This window comes from Vombatus ursinus, unplaced genomic scaffold, assembly GCF_900497805.2.
Source record: "Vombatus ursinus unplaced genomic scaffold, bare-nosed wombat genome assembly UNPS02009835.1, whole genome shotgun sequence".
NCBI classification, from domain to species: Eukaryota; Metazoa; Chordata; class Mammalia; order Diprotodontia; family Vombatidae; genus Vombatus; species Vombatus ursinus.
In genome coordinates this window covers 11927546-11936806 of record NW_020949613.1, presented here as the reverse complement: position 1 = coordinate 11936806, position 9261 = coordinate 11927546, and positions in this window count along the sequence as shown.

The following is a 9261-nucleotide window of genomic DNA, read 5'->3' as shown; positions in this document are numbered from 1 at the left end:
CTATCTATCTATCTATCTATCTATCTATCTATCTATCTATCTATCTATCTATCTATCTACCTACATACATATAATTTTGTTCCCTCCAGTTACCCTAATACTGACAAGAGTCTCATGAGTTACAAATATCATCTTTCCATGCTGGAATGTCTTATGATTTCTCTTTCCTGTTTACCTCTTCATGTTCCACTTGAGTCTTGTATTTGAAAGTCAAATTTTCTATTCAACTCTGGTCTTTTCATCAAGAATACTTGAAAGTCCCCTATTTCACTGAATGACCATTTTTTCCCCTGAAGGATTATACTCAGTTTTGCTGGGTAGGTGATTCTTAGTTGTAATCCTATTTCTTTTGCCCTCCAGAATATTATATTTCATGCCCTGCAGTCCCTTAATGTAGAAGCTGCTAAATCTTGTGTTATCCTGATTGTGTTTCCACAATACTTGAATTTTTTCTCTCTGGCTGCTTGTAATATTTTCTCCTTGACCTGGGAGCTCTGGAATTTGGCTACAATATTCCTAGGAGTTGTCTTTGGGAATCTCTTTCAGGAGCAGATCAGTGAATTCTTTCAATTTTTATTTTGCCCTCTGGTTCTAAAATATCAGGGCAGTTTTCTTTGATAATTTCTTGAAAGATGATGTCTAGGCTCTTTTTTTGATCATGGCTTTCAGATAGTCCAATATTTTTTAAATTCTGTCTCCTGAATCTATTTTTCAGGTCAATTGTTTTTCCAATGAAATATTTCACATTGTTTTCTAATTTTTCATTCTTTTGGATTTGTTTTATAGTGTCTTGATTTCTCATAAAGTCACTAGCTTCCAATTGCTCTATTCTAATTTTTAAGGAAGTATTTTCTTCAATAATCTTTTGGACTTCCTTTTCCATCTGGCCAATTTTGCTTTTTAGGTCATTCTTCTCCTCATTGGCTTTTTGGACCTCTTTTGGCATTTATGTTAGGCTATTTTTTAAGGTGTTATTTTCTTCAGTATTTTTTTGAGTATCCTTTAGCAAGCTGTTGACTTGTTTTTCATGATTTTCATGCATCACTCTCATTTCTCTTCCCAATTTTTCCTCTACTTCTCTTACTTGCTTCTCAAAATCCCTTTTGAGCTTTTCCAAGGCCTGGGACCAATTCAAATTTTTCTTGGAGGCTTTGGATGTAGGAGCTTTGACTTTGTTGTCTTCTTCTGGTTGTATGTTTTGATCTTCTTTGCCACCAAAGTAAGATGATATAATCTGAGTCTTTTTGTGCTGCTTACTCATGATCCCAGCCATTTACTTGAGTTTTGATCTTTGTTAAGGTAAGAGTCTGCTTCCAATGTGGAGAATTTACTGTCCCAAACTTCGGGTGTTTGTACAGATGTTTTCAGAGATACTTCTAGGGACCTGAAAATTTTCAGTTCTTCTAAGTGCTGTCATAAGTGTGAGGTGTTTCCTTTCCACCGCCACAAGAACTTCCACCATGCCAGGCCTCCTCCTTGCCCCAGGACTGCCCCTCAGAACTGTGATGCAGATCCAAGCACAGGCAAAGCAAGAGATTTCTGCCTCATCACTGGCAAAGAGATCCCTGCAATCCCCCTCTCATCAGCCACTCAATTCCCCCTCAGCCTGTGGTCTGGAAGCTCAGGAGGCAGCCACTAACCTGGGGCAGCTGAGACCTTTTTCCTCTTTCACCATAGTCACAGACTTTTCCCACTGACCTTCTAAATTTTCTTTGGTGTTCATGGGTTCAGAAGTCTGGAAATCACCACAGCTGCCTGCAATTCAGTCATCTGAGGTCTGTTCCAGGTTCACTGAATCCTGTGCACCCATTGGGCTTTTCTCCCCACCCGGCATGATATACCTTTCTGAACAACAATCCAGATTATCTTGGGCTGGAAATTTGTTTCATTCTGACTTTTTGTGGGTCCTGCTGCTTTAGAATTTGTTTAGAGACATTTTTTATAGGTATTTGGAGAGGTTTGGCGGAGAGCTCAAGCAAGTCACTGCTTTCACTCTGCCATCTTGGCTCCGCCCCCACTTTAACCCACTTAAGAGTGATTTTTCTCATATTACTCACCACAAAATTGGTATAATTTAGTACCTACCTTATAGGTTAATTGTGAGGATAGAATGAGACTTCATACATATGCACTCATAAATCTATGTAGGTGTATAATAAATACACATATATATTACATGCTTTTAATATTTTATTTTTTATTTTTATTTTTTCTAATTATGTGTAAAAATGTTTAACATTAATATTTTCTAAAGTTTCGACCTCCAAATTCTATTCTTCCCTCCCCTCCCCTTCTTTTCCCTCCCCCTTCCCTGAGATCACAAGCAATCTGCTATAGGTTATAAACAGACTATTGACAAATGACAGTACATCCAAGAGAGCTTAGGCTGGCCACTTCAACTCTTGGAACCTCTATTTACTTGCATCTAAAATGAATGTGAAATTAGATAATTTTTAATTCTACTTTTATCTGTACTATTTGTGATTCTTTGATAGTGATGGGATTTCATACTCATTTAATGGAGATAGGTGAAGAAACAATATTTAACTTGTAAGAAAGACTTGGTGAGAATGGAGTTGGAAGGATGAAGATGCTTGTGGTATTCAAATATGCAAAGAATTTCCTCATAAAAATAGGCATTTTTTGCTTCTGGATACTAAAACTAGAATCAGTAAATGGAACTTATAGAAATATTGATCATGGTTCAAAATAAGTAATAATAATAATGATAATAATACCTAGCACTTATATAGCATTTCAAAATTTGCAAAATATTTTACAAGTATTTTATCATTTTATCCTCATAATAACCCTGAGCAGTAGGTATTGTTCTCATTTTGCAGATTAGGAAACTGATGCAAATAGAAGTTAAGTGACTTGCTAAGGATCACAGAGTTGTTAAGTATTGCAACCGGATTTGAACTCCAAATCTTTCTGAGAAGGGTATTGCACATTATCCACTTATCACTTAGCTATCTCAACAGAAGTTTTCCAATGAAAAGAGCTACCTAAAATTTAAATAGTCTGTTTTGGAAGGTAGTGAGTTTTCCATCACTGGTAAGCTTTAAATAGAGGCCCTAAGCAATTATTCGGGATGTCATAGAAGAAATTCTTGCTTCAGGAGTAAGACAAAATAGCTTTAGCTATGATGTAATCAGGAGTAAGATTACCTTACATCCAGGGTCTCTTCAAATTCTCTGATTCTCTATATTATTGATATTAAATAAATTTATATACACAGGTATTTATTTGTAAACTTGCAGGACTACTTTCCCAAATCCAGTATTAAGAGAAAACTTTATTTCAACAATTATTATGACTTGATAAGTGTTTGTATTCTGAGTTCTTATTTTAGCACTTTAGTTTACTCCATGTTTTATTTTATTTATTTTTTTATTTCCATCTGTGGAGATTATGGGTCAATGCCAGTTTTGACCTACTCTATCAGATACTAGTGCTGAGATTTTCTCCAAATAGTGGATTATAATCACATAGTCTATTTGTAGGGACAATAGAAAGTAATTAGAAATGTCTTGGTATAATTATTTGTGTATTGCTTAAAATATGGCTTTATGTATTTTCTGTTCTAGCATTTTAATTATGGAGTCTCTATAAGTAGAATGACTTTTAATACTATCATGATATTATTAGTGGTATATTTCTTTTTAAAGATCAGAAGATTAGGAATTTTTTTCTTATATTTAAGGAAAAAATAAAATCAAGGAACCAATTATTTCCACACTACAAGGGACCTCTAATCACAGGTATTCATCCATTATATTTAGGTGGTAGTTAGATTTTTTTTTTAATTTTGGCTCCCTAGGAATTATTTTCTCTGAGTTTAACAAGTAATTACCAAAATCTGCAATTCCTTGGAAACAAAGACATTATTTTAATTTATTTTAATCAATCCATTATAGATTGCATTATCAAAAGAAAAAGAAATTGTTAAAAATTTTATTGACTTTTCTTAATCTAAACACATTGAGATTTATCTAAAAAATTCAAAATATGAAAAAAGATAAATTAGAATGATATTGTGGAGGCAGAATGGACAAAGTTTGGCAACTAATTGGATAATGGGTCAAGTAACAGAGAAAGATCAAGGATAAATATAAGGATGAACTATGGTGAGTGAAAGGATAGTGGTACCTACATACCAATGGAGGAAATTAGGAAACAAATATTCTTTACAAGAAAGGACATTGTTTTGAGTTGAATATATTGAGTTTGAGCTGCTGATATAGCATCTTATTTTAAATGTTAGACTTAGACTGGAGGTATAAATCTTAAAATCTGTTGTTTAGCATAGTGCCTGGCACATGATAAATTCTTTTTAAGTGCTTGTTGATTTGATTTCAAAAGGCTATTGAACTTCTGGGAACTAATGAGAGCATTAAGAAATAATACTGAATCAAGGAGAGGGTCTGGAACAAAGCCCAAGAGTAAAAGCAAGTATAGAAGGTGGGGTACATATTTTGATCCAGCAAAAGAAATAGGATCTTGCAAGAAGATTAGGAGGAGAATCAGGAGAACACATTGGCCATATATGGCAATAATATTTTTTTAATTTTATTTTTATTAATTAATTTATTTTGAATTATCAACCATCACTTCCATAAGCTTTTGAGTTTTAAATTTTTCTCCCTCCTTCCCCAAGACAGCAGGCAATCTGATATAGGCTCTACATGTACATTCCTATTAGACATATTTTCACATTAGTGATGTTGTAAGGAAGAATTAGAACCAATAGGAGGAACCTCCAGAAAGAGGAAACAAAGCTCAACAGAAGAAAAAAAATAGCAAATAGTATACTTCTATCTGCATTCAAACTCCACAGTTCTTTCTTCTTATGTGGATAGCATTTTTCATCATGAGGCATTTGGAGATGTCTTAGATCCTTATATTGCTGAGAAGTGTTAGGTCTGTCAATATTAGTTATCACACAGTGTGGCTGTTACTGTGTACAATGTTCTCCTGGTTCTGCTCACTTCACTCAGCATCAGACCATAGAAGTCTTTCCAGTTTTTTCTTAGTCAGACTGTTAATCATTCTTATAGCACAATACTATTCCATTACATTCATATACCACAACTTGTTCAGCCATTCCCCAATTGATGGGATTCCTCTCCATTTCCAATTCTTTGCCTCCACAAAAAGAGTTGCTATAAATATTTTTGTAAATGTGAGTCCTTTTCCCATTTGTATGATCTCTCTGGCATATAGCCACAAAAGTGCTATTGCTAGGTCAAAGGGTATGCACATTTTTTGTAGCCCTTTAGGCATAGTTCCAAATTGCTCTTCAAAATTGTTGGATCATTTCACAACTCCACCAACAATGCAATAGTGTTCCAATTTTCTGATATCTTCTCCAACATTTATCATTTTCCTGTTTTGTCATGTTGACCAGTCTGATAGGTATGTTGTGTACCTCAGAGTTGTTTTGATTTGCATTTCTCTAATCAGTAGTGATTTAAAACATTTCTTCATATACATGGTTTTAATTCATCTGTAAACTTACTACTCATATCCTTTGACCATTTATCAATTGGGGAATAAATTGTATTCTTATAAATTTGACTTAATTCTCTATATATTTTAGAAATAAGGCCCTTATCAGAGACAATGGTTGTAAAAATTCTTTCCCAATTTTCTACTTCCCTTCTAATCTTGGTTGCATTGACTTTGTGCACAAACTTTTCAATTTAATGTATTCAAAATTATCCATTTTGCATTTTGTAATGTTCTCTATCTCCTATTTGGTCATAAATTCTTCTGTTCTCCATAAATCTGATAGGTAAAGTATTCCTTGTTTTCCCAGTTTGCTTATAGTATCAGCCTTTATATTTAAATCATGAACCCATTTTGACTTAATTTTGGTATATGGTGTGAGATTTTGATCAATGCCTAGTTTCTGCAATACTCTTTTCTAGTTTTCCCAGTAGTTTTTGTCAAAGAGTGAGTTCTTAACCCAGAAGCTGGGGTCTTTGGCTTTATCAAATAATAGATTACAATAGTCATTGACTACTGTGTCTTACATACTTAACCTATTCCATTGATCCACCACTCTATTTCTTAGCCAGTACCAAGCAGTTTTGATGATTGCTGATCTATAATACAATTTAACATCTGGATTGGCGAGGCCACCTTCTCTTGCATTTCTTTTCATCAGTTCCCTTGATATTCTAGACCTTTTGTCCTTCCAAATGAATCTTGTTATTATTTTTTCTAACTCTATAAAATATTATTTGGTAGGTTGATTGGTATGGCACTGAATAAGTAAATTAGTTTAGGTAGAATTATCATTTTTATTATATTACCTCAGCCTACTCATGAGCAACTGATGTTTTTCCAATTATTTAGATCTGACTTTATTTGTGTGAAAAGTGTTATGTAATTTTGTTCATATAACTGCTGGGTTTGTTTCAGTAGGTAGACTCCTAAATATTTCGTAATGTCTATAGTAATATTAAATGGAATTTCTCTATCTCTTGCTTTTGGGCTTTGTTGGTTATATATAGAAATGCTGATGATTTATATGGGTTTATTTTATAGCCTGCAAATTTGCTAAAGTTGTTTACTATTTCAATTAGTTTTTTACTTGATTCTCTAGGATTCTCTAAGTATATCATCATGTCATCTGCAAAGAGTGATAGCTTTGTTTCTTCTTTGCCTATTCTATTACCTTCAATTTATTTTTATTCTTATTGTTAAAGTTAATGTTTCCAGTACAATACTAAACAACAGTGGTGATAATGGACATCCTTGTTTCACCCCCTGATCTTATTGGGAATGCTTCTAGCTTGTCCCCATTACATACGATGCTTGCTGAAGGTTTTAGTTAGATGCTATTTATAATTTTAAGGAAGACTCCATTTATTCCTATGCTTTCTAGTGTTTTTAATAGGAATGGGTGTTGTATTTTGTTAAAAGTTTTTCTGCATCTGTACAATAATATTTTAATGCTCACTAATACTCAAACTGACTGTATCACCAATATTGCCCTCTCTTTCAAGTATAGAACTAAATAAATTACTCATTCAACATTTAGATTAAATAAATTTACCTCAAATGGAAATAAGTCAAAAGTATAACAGCATTATACTTAAATGGTCAGAGTGGCCCTAGCCAATTGTTGTCACTTGTAGTAGCAGGGGAGGTGAACATAAGCCCAAGTCCATTTTAGGGAATAATTTTCAATCATCTTCATTTTTTAAGTCGTAGGGAGAGGGCCAGAATTTTTTTTCCCCGAGTACTCTAGGTCTTCAATTACCTTGGGTAGCTGATAGAGAATGACTTGCAAATCTTGGCTATTAAGTCAGGTGAATGATATGTACAACAAGTGCTGGCCTGCCCTCCCAATCCCACCAAAACCTGCCTGCAAACTGCCAACATAGTCAAAAGCTCATACCTTTTCATGGTCTATGTCGTGGTCCTCTTGGGGAACAAAGGACACACAATAACAACAATGATAATCAGTCAGACAGAAAGAACAAATGCCCAGAGAGCACTCACTGCAAGCTCAAATCTCAAAAATCAAGGAGTACTAGTTCTAGCTATTTAGAATTCTGCACAATTATGACAGAAGCACCTCTGTCCACAGTGTTTTATAATACTTCCTCTCTTTAGGGATTTTCTCTTCCATGGTTTCATTTTCCTTGCCATCCTGCCTTCCAGAGGAAGGCTAGGGCACAAGATATTATTATCCATATGCAACAAGTCTGGAATCACATAATTCTAGGTTTTGACAGGCTCTGTGTCCCTTTAATCAAACTCATTCCTGAATATGAATCTCCACTGCAATATACCAAATAGGTAGTCACTCAAACTCTGTTTATTGACATTTAATGAACAGAATTTCCCAAGGCAACCCAGTCCACTTTGGGATAGCTCTAATTGTTAGTAAGCTTTTCCTGACATTAAACCTGAATTTGCCCCTTTGTAGCCATCACTCATTGTTCTGAATTTTGTCTTATATGATCAAAGAGAAAAAATGTTTAGTCCATCTGTCATATGATAGTCCTTCAAGTTTTTTAATAATATATTATTACTTCTTTTAATCTTTTAATAATTATTTATTATTTAATAATATACTTGTACAACGTTTTAAAAATGATTTCCAATTATTCAACTTTGAAACTCAAAACATTCTTATGAGGTAGTCAGTATACTCATTTCTGTATCCCTATTTTACAGATCAAGAAACTGAGACTGAAAGTTTAAATGAATTGCCTGAGGGCAATTAGTGAATGATGATCTGAGGACAAATGTTAATCTTGGATTTCTAACTGTAAGGCTGGTATACTTTGCATCATACTTCCCCAGAACTGACTAGAATTCTTGAAAAGATCTTAAATTCAGCGTTGCTAAACTACATATATCTACATATTTCCTATGTATACCTCAAGCTTAGAGAATTTTAGAGGTGTCAGATGTCCCATACATACACAGATTGTCACACATTTGAACAACCTATACATATTTTCTGGATAGGAAGCTAATAGCCTCAGCTCTTTTTTTTCCCTTTACCTTGTGAACAACATAAAGATTAGCCCCAGTGTATGAATCAAGGAGTGGGGATGCAACTACAGATATTTATAATTTTAGAATGTTGCTAAATACATAATTTTCTTACAACATAAGAAGTATTAAGAAACAAATAAGTTCTCTTAAATAAAAGCATTTAAATCAATAGGGAGGCTATTTAGACATAGCACAGAGAATAGGAAAAATGAAATAGAATTATGAGCAAATCTCTTCTGATCTGTTACATCTTTAATGACACATGCCGCCAAATGGGTTACAATTAAGATAAAAAGCAAAAATGGTAATTAGCCATTAAACATGTTTGCAACAGAAAGTAAAGAAAGAAGAAACACAGCTCAGCAAAAGAAAAATGCTTAAGCTGATTGAAATGCTAGAACAATAATGCAGCTCTCAGGATAGGACACTCTGTTATGGGGAAACATAATTAGAAAGCTGATTTAAGTACAAATTTTAAGTGTTTGAGAAGGGAAAAGACTAGAGTGCAGATAATAGAGCAATTACTTTTTCAGCATTCAAAGGCCATATTTCAGTCATTCTTGGGTGAGGGCACAAAGCTAAAACTACAGCTGCTTTATAATTAAATGCTCAAGCTCTGTCTGTAATTAGACTGAACACTCCTAGAGGGCAGAGATGTTGACTAGATCTATACAACATGCCAAATTGAACTTCTTTCTATTGATTTAGGTCAATTTTGGACCAATTGGGTATACCACC